The sequence below is a fragment of the Leuresthes tenuis genome, unplaced genomic scaffold, assembly GCF_036924035.1.
Source record: "Leuresthes tenuis unplaced genomic scaffold, fLeuTen1.0.hap1 SCAF_23, whole genome shotgun sequence".
Taxonomy (NCBI): Eukaryota; Metazoa; Chordata; class Actinopteri; order Atheriniformes; family Atherinopsidae; genus Leuresthes; species Leuresthes tenuis.
Genome location: NW_027325377.1, coordinates 11,510,398 through 11,529,451, shown reverse-complemented (window position 1 = coordinate 11,529,451; position 19,054 = coordinate 11,510,398). Strand labels below are relative to the sequence as shown.

Here is a 19,054-nt window from a genome sequence, read left to right as displayed (position 1 = left end):
GACACTCTCCAAAAGTTTGCCCAATTTCTCTGCTCTTCCCACATAACACCTTGGTACAAGCCTCAACCAGGTGCCCATGCTCACCACACTTGCGGCAGAACTTGGGCTGACCCTGGTAGTGGATGTAACCTCGGTTTTCAAGGTGGCCAGAGTGTCGCCCACCCGCTGCACTGAGCACTCTTCAGCCCTTTTAAATGGTATAACTTTGCACTCCCGCACGCTCCAGCAAGCACCATTCAAGCAACAACTTTGCACTCCAGCTTCGAACATCGGCACAGTCGCAAATAGTAAGGCGACTCTACTCAGAGAAGTCACTCTGCACAGTAAGAAGATTTCTTTTGCACAGACAGAAAGGGCTTCACTCGCAAAGGTAAAGCCTGCCAAAAATAGAAACAACTCATTAGTGCTGCTCTCCACAGAAATCTTTAGTAAAAGGCGAAAGACTTGTACGTTATGAAGAGAAACCAGAGTACGATTATCCGTCACTGCGGGAGCAGGGCATCAGGCTTGTTGGCATAGCCACCTTCCCCATGGTGAGCTTTGCTTGGTTGAGACGCTTGCTCCCCCCCCCTTGCTCCTCGGCTGACCAAGTAGGAACAATCGGGCCCTATTCGATGGCTGCCTTGTCTTTTACTCTGTGCAAAAGACAAGGCAGCAACAAAAACACCACGAGAATCCCGTATTGAGGCTTTGTTCTGACCGCTCATTCGGGGTCGCGTTTCTTTCAAGCAATTCTCCTGGTTAGCCCACACTCGGCTCGCTCCCATAGCCGTGTTAAAGTCTACTTCGCATTCACTCTCTTTTCTCAGCAGACTCTTGGGATTTTATCTATAAAATGAATTCCTTCACTCAAACTATGTGAAAACTGCTTTGTCCTTAATATTTACCATGTCTAGAAAGATTTAAACAAAAAAAACAACGTTGTACTTTGCAGTAAAAGAAAGAGCAAATTTAAAGTTTCAGGAATCCGAGAATAAGCTTACTTTCATGAGTTCTTCACGATTTCGGATTTTGCTATAAAATGAATTCCTTCACTCAAACTAAATTAAAACTGCTAAACCGCTAATCTGTTATATGTAAGGCAGATGTCAAATTCACCGAAATAGGATCAAAGGGTATTCGGCCAATCGAGCTGTAGCAGCTTCGGTAAAAGAGTATAAGTTGAAGAGTTTGTGAATAAAGGTGTGCGCACACATAGTGTGCTGTACGAAAATAGGCAGGGAGCAATGCCGGCTGGGGTATATGTTCTTGTATGTTGTCTGACTGTTTGATTTGAATGTGTTGTGTAAGTGTCCTGTTGAATGTTACATGTTTGGGCTTTGACACGCTTCACTGTGGTTGTTAACTGTGTGGTGTGTCCTGAAATGTTATATGTTTGGGCTGTGTGACATGCTTAATGCTTGTCAGTAGCTACCCACTTATTCATATATAGCAACTGACAACATAAGAAGTCCGGACATACTTTGATAGTAGTTGTAGAAGTATCCTTATTGATAATAGATCACTAATTCATAGTGATAGAACAGTAGATGAACAGGTGCTTGCACATGTCTCACGAAAATAAAATGGGTGTATGATTGCTGACGGCAGAGCAATACTGCCAAACTTATGAGTTCTTGTGGCAAACTTGATTCAGTGTCTTGACGTGTATACGCTGTTTCGCTGACTTGATTGTCACAAGAAACAAAGTGTGTTTGATAAGATCCAACCATTTTATTACGGGAGGATCAGTATGTATGGATTCTGATGTGACTGATAAACCCATTCGTATCTTAAGCATAATATAATACATGAGACAACGCCCTGGCACACGATAAAAAAAAAAAAGAGAGAGAGCGGTTTTGTGTCCCACTCTAAAACTATCAGGCAGTCGGTCGAGTTTTTCAAAATCTTTAAAAACATCTAAAATGTCTGATGATAAAAGGTCCCAATAGGTCAGATAGAATTCTGCAGGAAGCCCGTCTAAACCCGGAGCTCGACTTCTCTTAAAACCTGTTAGGCATTTTTTTAACTCTAAAGCAGTAAAATTCTGTGTCAAGTGTGCATTCTCTTTTACGGTTTTGTCAACGAATTTTAAGATTTCTGCCGATGTTTCCAAGTGCACTGGTTTCTCTTTGTACATGTTACTATAAAAGGTATGTACAGTTTCAATCATCTCTTGTGTGGATTTTGTTAAAAACCCATCTTCTCTTTTTAGATTTTGAATACACTCCTTTTTATTTATAACTTTCTTTCTTTTTCACCTTCCTCAATTTCCTGCTCCCTGCTTCTTACAAAAATTCCTTTACTCTTTATTTCTGCTAAAACTGACATTTCCTTTTTGACATCTTTGATTTCTTCTTTAAAGTCTATGCCACACTGATTTAGTTTAAAGTAGCGCTGTAAGCGTTTATGTAGTCCCATCATACATCTATTCTCTTTCCTTTTTTTACGTTTACCTTGCTGTTTAAAAAAAGTCTGGGTCGTTTCCGTCACCATTTCCCACCATTGTGCATGTGTTTCGTAGAGGTCTTGAAGGGTCTGCCACTCTTTATAACATTCCCTGTACTGACTGACTATGATTTCATCCTCCAACAGGGAACAGTTGAGTTTTCCACAGACCACTTCCTACCGTCACACCAGAAGGGGGTGAAAGGGTGCAGGAGAGCATAAGGTGGTCTGAAAAGAAAACAGGGGTTAATCTAACATCAGTGGGTGGGCAATCTCTAGTAAAGAAATAATCAATGCGAGAGGCTCTGGTGCCATCATGACTAAACCAGGTGAAGCCCTCCTCTCTGGGATGCATGGTTTTAAAACAGTCAGTAAGCTTAAAATCCCTGCATATGCCCTGAAGTAAAATCGAAGTCTTATCCACTTTAAAATCTACCCCTGCTCTTTTTCTATCTTTCCTGCTCAAGATACAGTTAAAATCCCCTCCTACAACTAAAGGTACTTGCCCTAGCATGTAAAGCTGTATATCTTCTAAAAGGTCATACCTTTCATTTTTTCCATTGAAACCATAAATATTTAAGAGGTTAAAGTCTTGCCCCATAAAATTCAAGTGTGCTAAAAGTGCCCGTCCGTCTCTCACCACTGTGCTACCTTTCACCAGAACATGCAGATTTTTAATTAGAATGGCCACACAATCATTTTTATTTTGATTTGAGCCACTCCATATCGATAAATGGGGCCACATTTCCTCCCATTGTCTATGGTTTTTTAAAAAAGGTAGTCCACATTCTTGTATTAAAAACACATCTGATTTTATGGAGTCTAAGAAGGATAAAATACTCTGGGCTCTTGTCTTTGATTTCACACTTCTCACATTTAGTGTTGAGAAGGTGAGAACCATTAAAAGCATAAAGGAAAGTAGGTATGTCATTTTCGTTTTTCTAAGTTATCAAAACAAATTACACACAGGTTATTTCTTGGGAAACTAGCTCTTCCTTCATTTCTTTAGGTGAAAAGTGAGTAGGGTGATCTATATTTCCTTTTCGGACTCTCGGTGTTGGCCTCTGACGCAATGTTGCATTTAACTTTGAGTCCCTGGGGGTTGATTGCAGAGCTGAAGTTAAAAAGGAGACCTCATTTGGTGAGTCGGAGGGGAAGACTCTAGGTTCTTCCACTGAAGAACTGTCTGAAAGGGACCTAACCCTTCCCCTCTTCTCTGATACCACTGGGGAATCAGAGGCTCAGATGCCGTCCTCTTCGGCTGTTGACCTTCGGGGAGGTGAGTATCTTCACTAGACTCACCTGTCTGCTCTTCCTCCTCATTTAGCGTAGCTCCACCCTCTGCCTGTGAATTCTCACAGACTTCAACACTGAGTGGTGAGGCCTCTACAGGCCCCTCCCCTTTTTGCTCCTCACTTCCAATCCAAGCTTTTGGCGGGAAGTTTGAATTTATTGGGTCAACCTCTTCACTTTGTTCACCAACTGCCACCTTTGGTCCTTCTCTTTGTTGGCTTGACTGTGGCTTTACCGTCTTTAATTTGTTGGCAAAAGATTTAGGGCAATCTCTGAAGAGGTGATTTAATTCTCCACAGAGATTACATTTCCTGCCATTTGGACACTCTCCAAAAGTTTGCCCAATTTCTCTGCTCTTCCCACATAACACCTTGGTACAAGCCTCAACCAGGTGTCCATGCTCACCACACTTGCGGCAGAACTTGGGCTGCCCCTGGTAGTGGATGTAACCTCGGTTTTCAAGGTGGCCAGAGTGTCGCCCACCCGCTGCACTGAGCACTCTTCAGCCCTTTTAAATGGTATAACTTTGCACTCCCGCACGCTCCAGCAAGCACCATTCAAGCAACAACTTTGCACTCCAGCTTCGAACATCGGCACAGTCGCAACAAGTAAGGCGACTCTACTCAGAGAAGTCACTCTGCACAGTAAGAAGATTTCTTTTGCACAGACAGAAAGGGCTTCACCCGCAAAGGTAAAGCCTGCCAAAAATAGAAACAACTCATTAGTGCTGCTCTCCACAGAAATCTTTAGTAAAAGGCGAAAGACTTATGAGAAAGAGTTATGAAGAGAAACCAGAGTACGATTATCCATCACTGCGGGAGCAGGGCATCAGGCTAGTTGGCATAGCCACCTTCCCCATGGTGAGCTTTGCTTGGTTGAGACGCTTGCCCCCCCCCCCTTGCTCCTCGGCTGACCAAGTAGGAACAATCGGGCCCTATTCGATGGCTGCCTTGTCTTTTACTCTGTGCAAAAGACAAGGCAGCAACAAAAACACCACGAGAATCCCGTATTGAGGCTTTGTTCTGATCGCTCATTCGGTGTCGCGTTTCTTTCAAGCAATTCTCCCGGTTAGCCCACACTCGGCTCGCTCCCATAGCCGTGTTAAAGTCTACTTCGCATTCACACTCTTTTCTCAGCAGACTCTTGGGATTTTATCTATAAAATGAATTCCTTCACTCAAACTATGTGAAAACTGCTTTGTCCTTAATATTTACCATGTCTAGAAAGATTTAAACAAAAAAAACAACGTTGTACTTTGCAGTAAAAGAAAGAGCAAATCTAAAGTTTCAGGAATCCGAGAATAAGCTTACTTTCATGAGTGCTTCACGATTTCGTATTTTGCTATAAAATGAATTCCTTCACTCATACTAAATTAAAACTGCTAAACCGCTAATCTGTTATATGTAAGGCAGATGTCAAATTCACCGAAATAGGATCAAAGGGTATTCGGCCAATCGAGCTGTAGCAGCTTCGGTAAAAGAGTATAAGTTGAAGAGTTTGTGAATAAAGGTGTGCGCACACATAGTGTGCTGTACGAAAATAGGCAGGGAGCAATGCCGGCTGGGGTATATGTTCTTGTATGTTGTCTGACTGTTTGATTTGAATGTGTTGTGTAAGTGTCCTGTTGAATGTTACATGTTTGGGCTTTGACACGCTTCAACTGTGGTTGTTAACTGTGTGGTGTGTCCTGAAATGTTATATGTTTGGGCTGTGTGACATGCTTAATGCTTGTCAGTAGCTACCCACTTATTCATATATAGCAACTGACAACATAAGAAGTCCGGACATACTTTGATAGTAGTTGTAGAAGTATCCTTATTGATAATAGATCACTAATTCATAGTGATAGAACAGTAGATGAACAGGTGCTTGCACATGTCTCACGAAAATAAAATGGGTGTATGATTGCTGACGGCAGAGCAATACTGCCAAACTTATGAGTTCTTGTGGCAAACTTGATTCAGTGTCTTGACGTGTATACGCTGTTTCGCTGACTTGATTGTCACAAGAAACAAAGTGTGTTTGATAAGATCCGACCATTTTATTACGGGAGGATCAGTATGTATGGATTCTGATGTGACTGATAAACCCATTCGTATCTTAAGCATAATCTAATACGTGAGACAACGCCCTGGCACACGATAAAAAAAAAAGAGAGAGAGCGGTTTTGTGTCCCCACAGTCCATAATGTAGAAAAGAGAGAAAAAAGCCTTTCTGATTTGGTGTGTGTGCTCATAGTGCAGAGTGTAGAGAAAAGAAAGCCGTTTTGGTGTCACGGGTGTTGTGACTTACACACACACATTTCTAAATTGAGAAAGGAAATTATTTTAGAGGAAGCAGTAGAGTTTAGATCCCACATTTGTTGATAGGCATTCATTTATTTCTTCACTTCTGATGAAGTTTCAACAATAAACAACAAACTTTGTATTATGAGAAAGAACCAGACTCATTCTTCAGGAATCCGAAAATAAGCTCTATTTTATGAGTTATGCACGAATTCGGATTCTCCTATAAAACGAATTCATTAACTCAAACCAAGTTAAGACTGCTTTGTCCTTCATATTTATTCATGTCTAATCAAGTTTCAACGATAAACAACGTTGTACTTTGTAGAATGAGAAAGAACTTCTTCAGCAATAAGCATCTCTCGACATATGACGAAATACAGATTTTGCTATAAAATTAATTCCTTCTATCAGCCTGACTTAAAACTGTTTGTCCTCCTTATTTATCCACTTCAAATCAAGTTTCAACAATTAAAAAAAAATTGTAGTTTGAGAAAGAACAACTTAATCTTCAGCAATCAGTATAAAAAGAAGTGCAAATGCCAACCATACATACCTAAAAGGTGGAGCGGAAGTATCCAGCTGCAAGTAGGTGTGAATGTTCGACCATAATTTGTAAAAAGCGGGTAAGAAAAGGTTCGAATAACCGACTATATATTAACAAAAGCGGGAGGAGAGGTCTTCGGATGAGAGTGGGTGAGAATTTCCAACCATAATCTATAAAATACGGTGAAAAAAAATATGTGAATGCCTCATAGATCACTAAAAGCGGAAGTGTTCGGCTGCAAGAAGGTGTATATGTCCGACTATATTTGGTGAAAAGCAGGTGAAGCAAGGTCTGAATGCCCAACCTTACATCATCAAAAGCGAGATCAGAGGTGTTTGGCTGCAAGAAGGCCATAGTTTTCCAAAAGCTGGTAAGGTGCGAATGTCCGACTAAATATCAACAAAATTTGGGGCGGAGGTCTTCGGATGCAAGTGTGTGTGAATATTCCACCATACAAGTATGGTGGAGAGGAAGCTGTGAATAGCCGACCATAGTTTGGAAAAAGCGGGTAAGAAAAGGTTTGAATGCCCGAACATACACCATCAAAAGAGGGAGCGGAGGTGTTCCGCTGTACGAAGGTGTGAATGTCCGACCATACTTGGTAAAAAGCGGGTAAGAAAAGGTTAAAATACCCGACTGTACACAATCAATAGCGGGAGCGGAGTTGTTCGGCTACAAGAAGGTGTGAAAGTCCGACCATGGTTTGTAAAAACCGGGAAGAAAAGGCTCGAAAGCCCGACTATACACCATCAAAAAGAAGGTTTGAATGTCCATCAATAATTGCTTTAAAACAAGAAAGTAAATTTTCGAATATCAAACCGCACATGATCATAAGCGGGAGAGGAGGTGTTCGGCTGCAAGAAGGTGTGAATGTCCACCCATAATTCATGAAAAATGGGTAAAAAAAAGGTGTGAATGCCTAACAATACATTATCAAAAGCAGGTGTGAATGTCAGATCATAATTTGTAAAAAGCTGATGAGAAAGGGTGAGAATGCCCGACTATACACCATCAAAAGCGGGAGCGGAGGTGTTCGGCTCTGAGTAGGTGTGAATGTCCGACCATAATTGCTGAAGAATGTGTTAGAAAAGGTAAGAATGCTGGACCATACATCATCAAAAGCGGGAGAGGTGGTGTTCGGCTGCAAAAAGGTGTGACTGTTCGACTAAAGTTTGTAAAAAGTGGGTAAGACAAGGTGCGAATGCCTGACAATGTATGATCAAAAGCGGGAGCGGAGGTGTTCAGCTGCAAGAAGGTCTACATGTTCATCAATAATTGCTAGAAAACATGAAAGAAACTTTTCGAAAATCAAACCGCACATGATCATAAGTGGGATAGGAGGTGTTCAGCTGCAAGGTGTGAATGTCCACCCATAATTCCTGAAAAATGGGCAAAAAAAAGGTGTGAATGCCCAACCATACATCATCAAAAGCAGGAGTGGAAGTGTTCGGCTACAAGAAGGTGTGAACGTCCAACCAAAATATGTAAAAAGAAGTTAAGAAAAGGTTCGAATATCCAACCAAACATAATCAAAAGCGGGAGCAGAGCTGTTCGACTGCAAGTAGGTGTGAATGTCAGATCATAATTTGCAAAAAGCTGATGAGAAAGGGTGAGAATGCCCGACTATACACCATCAAATGCGGGAGCGGAGTTGTTCGGCTGTGAGTAGGTGTGAATCTCCGACCATAATTGCTGAAAAATGTGTTAGAAAAGGTAAGAATGCCGGTCCATACATCATCAAAAGCGAGGGAGGTTGTGTTCGGCTGCAAGTAGGTGTGAATGTCCAGCCATAATTACTCACAAACGGGTAAGAAAAGGTAGTATTGCCAGACCATATATGATCAAAACAGGGAGCGGAGGTGGTTCAGCTGCAAGAAGGTTTGAATGTCCGACTAAAGTTCAAATATATTAACAAAAGCGGGAGGAGAGGTCTTCGGATGAGAGTGGTGGAAAATTTCCGACCATAATGTATAAAATGCGGTGAAAAAAAGGTGTGAGAGAACACTAAAAGGTGGAGCGGAAGTGTTCGGCTGCAAGAAGGTGTGAATGTCCGACTATATTTGGTGAAAAGCAGGTGAAGCAAGGTCTGAATGCCCAACCTTACATCATCAAAAGCGAGATCAGAGGTGTTTGGCTGCAAGAAGGCCATAGTTTGCCAAAAGCGGGTAAGGTGCGAATGACCGACTAAATATCAACAAAAGTGGGGGCGGAGGTCTTCGGATGCAAGTGGGTGTGAATATCCCACCATACAAGTATGGTGGAGAGGAAGCTGTGAATGGCCGACCATAGTAAAAGGCGGGTGAGAGAAGGTGCGAATGTCAAACCATACATAATCAAAACAGGGAGCGGAGGTGTTCTGCTGTAAGAAGGTGTGAATGTCCAACCATAGTTGGTAAAAAGCGGGTAAGAAAAGGTTAAAATACCCGACTGTACACAATCAATAGCGGGAGCGGAGTTGTTCGGCTACTAAAAGGTGTGAAAGTCCGACCATGGTTTGTAAAAAGCGGGTAAGAAAAGGTGCGAATGCCCGACAATGTATGATCAAAAGAGGGAGTGGAGGTTTTCGGCTGCAAGAAGGTCTGAATGTCCAACCATAATTTGTAAAAACCGGGGAAGAAAAGGCTCGAAAGCCCGACTATACACCATCAAAAGTGGGAGCGGAGGTGTTCAGCTGCAAGACGGTCTGAATGTCCATCAATAATTGCTAGAAAACATGAAAGAAAATTTTCGAATATCAAACTGCACATGATCATAAGCGGGAGAGGTGTTCAGCTGCAAGAAGGTGTGAATGTCTACCCATAATTACTGAAAAATGGGTAAGAAAAGGTGCGAATGCCTAACCATACATCATCAAAAGAGGGAGCGGAGGTGTTCCGCTGTAAGACGGTGTGAATGTCCGACCATAGATGGTAAAAAGCGGGTAAGAAAAGGTTAAATTACCCGAATGTACACAATCAAAAGAGGGAGCGGAGTTGTTCAGCTAAGAGAAGGTGTGAAAGTCCGACCTTGGTTTGTAAAAAGCGGGTAAGAAAAGGTTCGTATGCCCGAATATACACCATCAAAAGCGGAAGCGGAGGTGTTCGGCTGCAAGATATTGTGAACGTCCGACCAAAGTTTGTAAAATGCAGTTAAGAAAAGGTTTGAATATCTAACCAAACATAAGAATGAGTCTTTTCCGCTGTAGAATGCCCGACTATAGACCATCAAATGCGGGAGCGGAGGTGTTCGGCTCTGAGTAGGTGTGAATGTCCGACCATAATTGCTGAAGAATGTGTTAGAAAAGGTAAGAATGCTGGACCATACATCATCAAAAGCGGTAGAGGTGGTGTTCGGCTGCAAAAAGGTGTGACTGTTCGACTAAAGATTGTAAAAAGTGGGTAAGACAAGGTGCGAATGCCTGACAATCTATGATCAAAAGCGGGAGCGGAGGTGTTCAGCTGCAAGAAGGTCTACATGTCCATCAATAATTGCTAGAAAACATGAAAGAAAATTTTCGAAAATCAAACCGCACCTGATCATAAGTGGGATAGGAGGTGTTCAGCTGCAAGGTGTGAATGTCCACCCATAATTCCTGAAAAATGGGCAAAAAAAAGGTGTGAATGCCCAACCATACATCATCAAAAGCAGGAGTGGAAGTGTTCGGCTACAAGAAGGTGTGAACGTCCAACCAAAATATGTAAAAAGAAGTTAAGAAAAGGTTCGAATATCCAACCAAACATAATCAAAAGCGGGAGCAGAGCTGTTCGACTGCAAGTAGGTGTGAATGTCAGATCATAATTTGCAAAAAGCTGATGAGAAAGGGTGAGAATGCCCGACTATACATCATCAAATGCGGGAGCGGAGTTGTTCGCCTGTGAGTAGGTGTGAATCTCCGACCATAATTGCTGAAAAATGTGTTAGAAAAGGTAAAAATGCCGGTCCATACATCATCAAAAGCGAGAGAGGTTGTGTTCGGCTGCAAGTAGGTGTGAATGTCCAGCCATAATTACTCACAAACGGGTAAGAAAAGGTAGTATTGCCAGACCATATATGATCAAAACAGGGAGCGGAGGTGGTTCAGCTGCAAGAAGGTTTGAATGTCAAACTAAAGTTCAAATATATTAACAAAAGCGGGAGGAGAGGTCTTCGGATGAAAGTGGTTGAAAATTTCCAACCATAATGTATAAAATGCGGTGAAAAAAAAGGTGTGATAGAACACTAAAAGGTGGAGCGGAAGTGTTCGGCTGCAAGAAGGTGTGAATGTCCGACTATATTTGGTGAAAAGCAGGTGAAGCAAGGTCTGAATGCCCAACCTTACATCATCAAAAGCAAGATCAGAGTTGTTAGTTTGCATTTCGGATGCAAGTGGGTGTGAATATCCCACCATACAAGTATGGTGGAGAGGAAGCTGTGAATAGCCGACCATAGTTTGGAAAAAGCGGGTAAGAAAAGGTTTGAATGCCCGAACATACACCATCAAAAGCGGGAGCGGAGGTGTTCGGCTGCAAGTAGGTGTGAATGTTCGACCATAATTTGTAAAAAGCGGGTAAGAAAAGGTTCAAATGCCCGACTATATATTAACCAAAGTAGGAGGAGAGGTCTTCGGATAAGAGTGGGTGAGAATTTACAACCATAATCTATAAAATGCGGTGAAAAAAAAGGTGTGAATACCCCATAGAACACTAAAAGGTAGAGCGGAAGTGTTCGGCTGCAAGAAGGTGTGAATGTCTGACCATAGTTTGTAAAAAGCGGGTAAGAAAAGGTTCGAATGCCCGATTGTACACAATCAATAGCGGGAGCAGAGTTGTTCCGCTACTAAAAGGTGTGAAAGTCCGACCATGGTTTGTAAAAAGCGGGTAAGAAAAGGTGCGAATGCCCGACAATGTATGATCAAAAGAGGGAGCGGAGGTTTTCGGCTGAAACAAGGTCTGAATGTCCATCCATATTTTGTAAAAATCTGGGAAGAAAAGGCTCGAAAGCCCGACTATACACCATCAACAGCTGGAGCGGAGGTGTTCAGCTGCAAGAAGGTCTCAATGTCCATCAATAATTGCTAGAAAACATGGAAGAGAATTTTCGAATATCAAACCGCACATGATCATAAGCGGGAGAGGAGGTGTTCAAATGCAAGAAGGTGTGAATGTCCACCCATAATTACTGCAAAATGGGTAAGAAAAGGTACGAATGCCCAACTATACATGATCCTAACAGGGAGCGGAGGTGTTTGGCTGCGACAAGGTGTGTATGTCCACCCATAATTAATGAAAAGCGGGCAACAAGTAGGTTTGAATACCCATCATCAAAAGCAGGAGTGGATGTGTTCGGCTACAAAAAGGTTTGAATGTCTGACCATAGTTTGTAAAAAGCGGGTAAGAAAAGGTTCGAATGCCCGAGCATACACCATCAAAGGAGGGAGCGGAGGTGTTCCGCTGTAAGAAGGTGTGAATGTCCAACCATAATTGGCAAAAAGCAGGTAAGAAAAGGTTAAAATACCCTATTGTACACAATCAATAGCGGGAGCAGAGTTGTTCCGCTACTAAAAGGTGTGAAAGTTCGACCATGAATTGTAAAAAGCGGGTAAGAAAAGGTGCGAATGCCCGACAATGTATGATCAAAACAGGGAGCGGAGGTTTTCGGCTGAAAGAAGGTCTGAATGTCCGTCCATAATTTGTAAAAATCGGGGAAGAAAAGGCTCGAAAGCCCGACTATACACCATCAACAGCTGGAGCGGAGGTGTTCAGCTGCAAGAAGGTCTGAATGTCCATCAATAATTGCTAGAAAACATGGAAGAGAATTTTCGAATATCAAACCGCACATGATCATAAGCGGGAGAGGAGGTGTTAAAATGCAAAAAGGTGTGAATGTCCACCCATAATTACTGCAAAATGGGTAAGAAAAGGTACGAATGCCCAACCATACATCATCAAAAGCAGGAGTGGATGTGTTCGGCTACAAGAAGGTTTTAATGTCCGACCATAGTTTGTAAAAAGCGGGTAAGAAAAGGTTCGAATGCCCGAACATACACCATCAAAAGAGGGAGCGGAGGTGTTCCACTGTAAGAAGGTGTGAATGTCTGACCATAGTTGGTAAAAAGCGGGTAAGAAAAGGTGAAAATACCCGACTGTACACAATGAATAGCGGGAGCGGAGTTGTTCGGCTACAAGAAGGTGTGAAAGTCCGACCATGGTTTGTAAAAAGCGGGTAAGAAAAGGTTCGAATGTCCGAATATATACCATCAAAAGCGGAAGCGGAGGTGTTCGGCTGCAAGAAGGTGTGAACGTCCGACCAAAGTTTGTAAAAAGCAGTGAAGAAAAGTTTTGAATATCCAACCAAACATAATCAAAAGCGGGAGCAGAGCTGTTCGACTGCAAGTAGGTGTGAATGTCAGATCATAATTTGCAAAAAGCTGATGAGAAAGGGTGAGAATGCCCGACTATACACCATCAAATGCGGGAGCGGAAGTGTTCGGCTGTGAGTAGGTGTGAATAAACCATATTTGCTGAAAAATGTGTTAGAAAAGACTAGAATGCCGGACCATACATCATCAAAAGCGGGAAAAGTGGTGTTCGGCTGCAAGTAGGTGTGAATGTCCAGCCATAATTACTCACAAACCGGTATGAAAAGGTAGTATTGCCAGACCATACATTATCAAAACAGGGAGCGGAGGTGGTTCAGCTGCAAGGTGTGAATGTCTGACTAAAGTTTATAAAAATCGGGTAAGACAAGGTGCGAATGCCTGACAATGTATGATCAAATGAGGGAGCGGAGGTTTTCGGCTGCAAGGTCTGAATGTACAACCATAATTTGTAAAAACCGGGGAAGAAAAGGCTCGAAAGTCCGACTATACACCATCAAAAGCGGGAGCGGAGGTGTTTGGCTGCAAGTAGGTGTGAATGTTCGACCATAATTTGTAAAAACCGGGTAAGAAAAGGCTCGAAAGCCCGACTATATATTAACAAAAGCAGGAGGAGAGGTCTTCGGATAAGAGTGGTTGAGAATTTCCAACCATAATCAATAAAATGCGGTGAAAAAAAAGGTGTGAATACCCCATAGAACACTAAAAGGTGGAGCAGAAGTGTTCGGCTGCAAGAAGGTGTGACTGTTCGACTATATTTGGTGAAAAGCAGGTGAAGCAAGGTCTGAATGCCCAACCTTACATCATCAAAAACGAGATCAGAGGTGTTTGGCTGCAAGAAGGCCATAGTTTATCAAAAGCGGGTAAGCTGCGAATGACCGACTAAATATCAACAAAAGTGGGGGCGGAGGTCTTCGGATGCAAGTGGGTGTGAATATCCCACCATACAAGTATGGTGGAGAGGAAGCTGTGAATGGCCGACCATAGTAAAAAGCGGGTGAGAAAAGGTGCGAATGTCCAATCATACATGATCAAAACAGGGAGCGTAGGTGTTTGGCTGCGACAAGGTGTGTATGTCCACCCATAATTAATGAAAAGCGGGCAACAAGTAGGTTCGAATGCCCAACCATACATCATCAAAAGCAGGAGTGGATGTGTTCGGCTACAAGAAGGTTTGAATGTCTGACCATAGTTTGTAAAAAGCGGGTAAGAAAACGTTCGAGTGCCCGAACATACACCATCAAAAGAGGGAGCGGAGGTGTTCCGCTGTAAGACGGTGTGAATGTCCAACAATAGTTGGTAAAAAGCGGGTAAGAAAAGGTTAAAATACCCGACTGTACACAATCAATAGCGGGAGCGGAGTTGTTCGGCTACAAGAAGGTGTGAAAGTCCGACCATGGTTTGTAAAAAGCGGGTAAGAAAAGGTGCAAATGCCCGACAATGTATGATCAAAAGCGGGAGCAGAGCTGTTCGACTGCAAGTAGATGTGAATATCCAGCCATAATTACTCACAAACGGGGGAAGAAAAGGTAGTATTGCCAGACCATACATGATCAAAACAGGGAGCGGAGGTTCAGCTGCAAGGTGTGAATGTCTGACTATAGTTTGTAAAAAGCGGGTAAGACAAGGTGCGAATGCCCAACAATGTATGATCAAAAGAGAGAGCGGAGGTGTTCAGCTGCAAGAAGGTGTGAATGTTCGACTAAAATTTGTAAAAAGCTGGTAAGACAAGGAGCGATGTCCCGACATTGTATGATCAAAAGCGGGAGCGGAGGTGTCCAGCTGTGAGTAGGTGTGAATGTCCGACCATAATTGCTGAAAAATGTGTTAGAAAAGATAAGAATACTGGACCATACATCATCAAAAGCGGGAGAGGTGGTGTTCGGCTGCAAGAAAGTGTGAAAATCCGACAATGGTTTGTAAAAAGCTGGTAAAAAAAGGTTCGAATGCCCGAATATACATCATCAAAAGCGGAAGTGGAGGTATTCGGATGCAAGAAGGTGTGAACGTCCGACCAAAGTTTGTAAAAAGCAGTGAAAAGCGAGAAAAAGCATTTCGTGAGTTCTGCATGATTTGGGATTTTGCTTATAAAATGCATTACTTCACTCAAACTATGTTAAAACTGATTTGTCCTTCATATTTACCATGTCTAGAAATATTTAAACAAAAAAACAACGTTGTACTTTGCAGTAAAAGAAAGAGCAAATCTAAAGTTTCAGGAATCCGAGTATAAGCCTGCTTTCATGAGTTCTGCACGATTTCGGATTTTGCTAAAAAATGAATTGCTTTGCTCAAACCAAGTTAAAACTGCTTTGTCCTTCCATATTCATCAATGTCTAGATCGACTTCAACAAAGAAAAACATTGGACTTTGCAGTAGAAGAAGTTGAAATCCATCTACACATTGATAAATATGAAGGACAAAGCAGTTCCCACTTGCCCATAAGAAAATAAGCTTATTCTCGGATTCCTGATCCTTCAGTGTTGCTCTTTCTTCTACTGCAAAATACAATGTTGTTCTTTGTTGAAGTCGATCTAGACATTGATAAATATGAAGGAAAAAGCAGTTTTAACTTGGTTTGAGTGAATGAATTCATTTTATACATAAAATCCGAAATCGTGCAGAACTCATGAAAATAAGCTTATTCTCGGATTCCTAAAACTTTTGATTGGCTCTTTCTTTTACTGCAAAGTACAACGTTGTTTTTTTGTTTAAATCTATCGAGACATTGATAAATATGAAGGTAAAAGCCGTTTTAACATAGTTTGAGTGAAGGAATTGATTTTATAGATAAAATCCCAAATCATGCAGAACTCCTCAAAAGGGGCGTATGGCTTAATCACAAGTGTGGTTCTTTCTCATTCAGGGTAGTATGAGGAAGTTTATGCTTGAAATATATGTAGAAATGGGTACATATGAAGGACAAAGCAGTGTTAACTTAGTTTGCGTGAAGGAATTCATTTTATACATAAAATCCGAAATCGTGCAGAACTCATGAAAATAAGCTTATTCTCGGATTCCTAAAACTTTTGATTTGCACTTTCTTTTACTGCAAAGTACAACGTTGTTTTTTGTTGAAATCTATCTAGACATTGATAAATACCAGCCGAAACTCTGCTGCCACTTTTGATAATTTATGGTTGGGCATTCTTACCTTTTCTTACCCGCTTTTTACAAATTATGATCTTACATTCACACCTACTTGCAGTCGAACACCTTCTCATCCACTTATGATCATGTGCGGTTGGGCTTTCGCACCTTTTCTTACCCATTTTTCAGTAATTATGGGTGGACATTCAGACCTTCTTGCAGCCGAAAACCTCCGCTCCTCTTTTGATCATACATTGTCGGGCATTCACACCTTGTCTTACCCGCTTTTTACAAACTTTAGTCGGACATTCAAACCTTCTTGCAGCTGAACCACCTCCGCTCCCTGTTTTGATCATATATGGTCTGGCAATAGTACCTTTTCTTACCCGTTTGTGAGTAATTATGGCTGGACATTCACACCTTCTTGCAGCCGAACACAACCTCTCCCGCTTTTGATGATATATGGTCCGGCATTGTTACCTTTTCTAACACAATTTTCAGTATTCGAACCTTCTCTTACCCGCTTTTTACAAACCATGGTTGGACTTTCATACCTTCTTGTAGCTGAACAACTCCACTCCTGCTTTTGATGATTTATGGTTGGACAATCTTTTCCTACCCATTTTTCAGTAATTATGGGTGGATATTCACATCTTCTTGCAGCTGAACACCTCCTCTCCCCCTAATGATCATGTAAGGTTTGATATTCGAAAATTTTCTTTCATGTTTTAAAGCAATTATTAATGGACATTCACACCTACTTGCAGCCGAACACCACCTCTCCCGCTTTTGATGATGTATGGACCGGCATTCTTACCTTTTCTAACACATTTTTCAGCAATTATGGTTGGAGAATCACACCTACTCACAGCCGAACAACTCCGCTACCGCATTTGATGGTGTATAGTCGGGATTTCTCACCCTTTCTCATCAGCTTTTTACAAATTATGATCTGACATTCACACCTGCTTTTGATAATGTATTGTTAGGCATTTGCACCTTTTTTTTACCCATTTTTCATGAATTATGGGTGGACATTCAAACCTTCTTGCAGCCGAACACCTCCTCTCCCGCTTATGATCATGTGCGGTTTGATATTCGAAAATTTACTTTCTTGTTTTAAAGCAATTATTGATGGACATTCAAACCTTCTTTTTGATGGTGTATAGTCGGGCTTTCGAGCCTTTTCTTCCCGGTTTTTACAAACCATGGTGTGACTTTCACACCTTCTTGTAGCCGAACAACTCCGCTCCCGCTATTGATTGTGTACAGTCGGGTATTTTAACCTTTTCTTACCCGCTTTTTACCAACTATGGTCGGACATTCACACCGTCTTACAGCGGAACACCTCTGCTCCCGCTTTTGATGGTGTATAGTCGGGCATTCGAACCTTTTCTTACGCGCTTTTTACAAACTATGGTGGGACATTCAAACCTTCTTGTATCCGAAAACCTCCGCTCTCTCTTTTGATCATACATTGTCGGACATTCGCACCTTTTCTTACCCACTTTTTACAAACCATGGTCGGACTTTCACATCTTCTTGTAGCCGAAAACATCCTCTCCCGCTATTGATTGTGTACAGTCGGGTATTTTAACCTTTTCTTACCCGCTTTTTACCAAGTATGGTCGGACATTCACACCTTCGTACAGCGGAACACCTCCGCTCCCTCTTTTGATGGTGTATGTTCGGGCATTCAAACCTTTTCTTACCCGCTTTTTCCAAACTATGGTCGGCTATTAACAGCTTCCTCTCCACCATACTTGTATGGTGGAATATTCACACCCACTTGCATCCGAAGACCTCCGCCCCAAATTTTGTTGATATTTAGTCGGACATTCGCACCTTACCTGCTTTTGGAAAACTATGGCCTTCTTGCAGCCAAACACCTCTGATCTCGCTTTTGATGATGTAAGGTTGGGCATTCAGACCTTGCTTCACCTGCTTTTCACCAAATATAGTCGGACATTCACACCTTCTTGCAGCCGAACACTTCCGCTTTTAGTGTTCTATGAGGCATTCACATATTTTTTTTCACCGTATTTTATAGATTATGGTTGGAAATTCTCACCCACTCTCATCCGAAGACCTCTCCTCCCGCTTTTGTTAATATATAGTCGGGCATTCGAACCTTTTCTTACCCGCTTTTTACAAATTATAGTCGAACATTCACACCTACTTGCAGCTGAATACTTCCGCTCCACCTTTTAGGTATGTATGGTTGGCATTTGCACCTCTTTTTATACTGATTGCTGAAGATTAAGTTGTACTTTCTCAAACTACAACATTTTTTTATTTGTTGAAACTTGATTTGAAGTGGATAAATAAGGAGGACAAACAGTTTTAAGTTTTAAATTGACCTTCTGTTGACCTTCGGGGAGGTGAGTATCTTCACTAGACTCACCTGTCTGCTCTTCCTCCTCATTTAGCGTAGCTCCACCCTCTGCCTGTGAATTCTCACTGACTTCAACACTGAGTGGTGAGGCCTCTACAGGCCCCTCCCCTTTTTGCTCCTCACTTCCAATCCAAGCTTTTGGCGGGAAGTTTGAATTTATTGGGTCAACCTCTTCACTTTGTTCACCAACTGCCACCTTTGGTCCTTCTCTTTGTTGGCTTGACTGTGGCTTTATCGTCTTTAATTTGTTGGCAAAATATTTAGGGAAATCTCTGAAGAGGTGATTTAATTCTCCACAGAGATTACATTTCCTGCCATTTGGACACTCTCCAAAAGTTTGCCCAATTTCTCTGCTCTTCCCACATAACACCTTGGTACAAGCCTCAACCAGGTGCCCATGCTCACCACACTTGCGGCAGAACTTGGGCTGCCCCTGGTAGTGGATGTAACCTCGGTTTTCAAGGTGGCCAGAGTGTCGCCCACCCGCTGCACTGAGCACTCTTCAGCCCTTTTAAATGGTATAACTTTGCACTCCCGCACGCTCCAGCAAGCACCATTCAAGCAACAACTTTGCACTGCAGCTTCGAACATCGGCACAGTCGCAACAAGTAAGGCGACTCTACTCAGAGAAGTCACTCTGCACAGTAACAAGATTTCTTTTGCACAGACAGAAAGGGCTT

At 42.1% G+C, this 19,054-nt stretch overlaps 2 non-coding genes across 2 annotated transcripts; both read right to left on the bottom strand.

Annotated features, from left to right (window-relative positions):
- Positions 1-358: 358 nt before the first annotated feature.
- LOC140283516 (U5 spliceosomal RNA) lies at positions 359-473 on the bottom strand. Its single transcript, XR_011910115.1, has one exon. It is a non-coding gene; the product is annotated as a U5 spliceosomal RNA (small nuclear RNA).
- Positions 474-4,403: 3,930 nt separating this feature from the next.
- On the bottom strand, positions 4,404-4,523 carry LOC140283543 (U5 spliceosomal RNA). The gene has a single exon (XR_011910139.1). It is a non-coding gene; the product is annotated as a U5 spliceosomal RNA (small nuclear RNA).
- Positions 4,524-19,054: the final 14,531 nt, after the last annotated feature.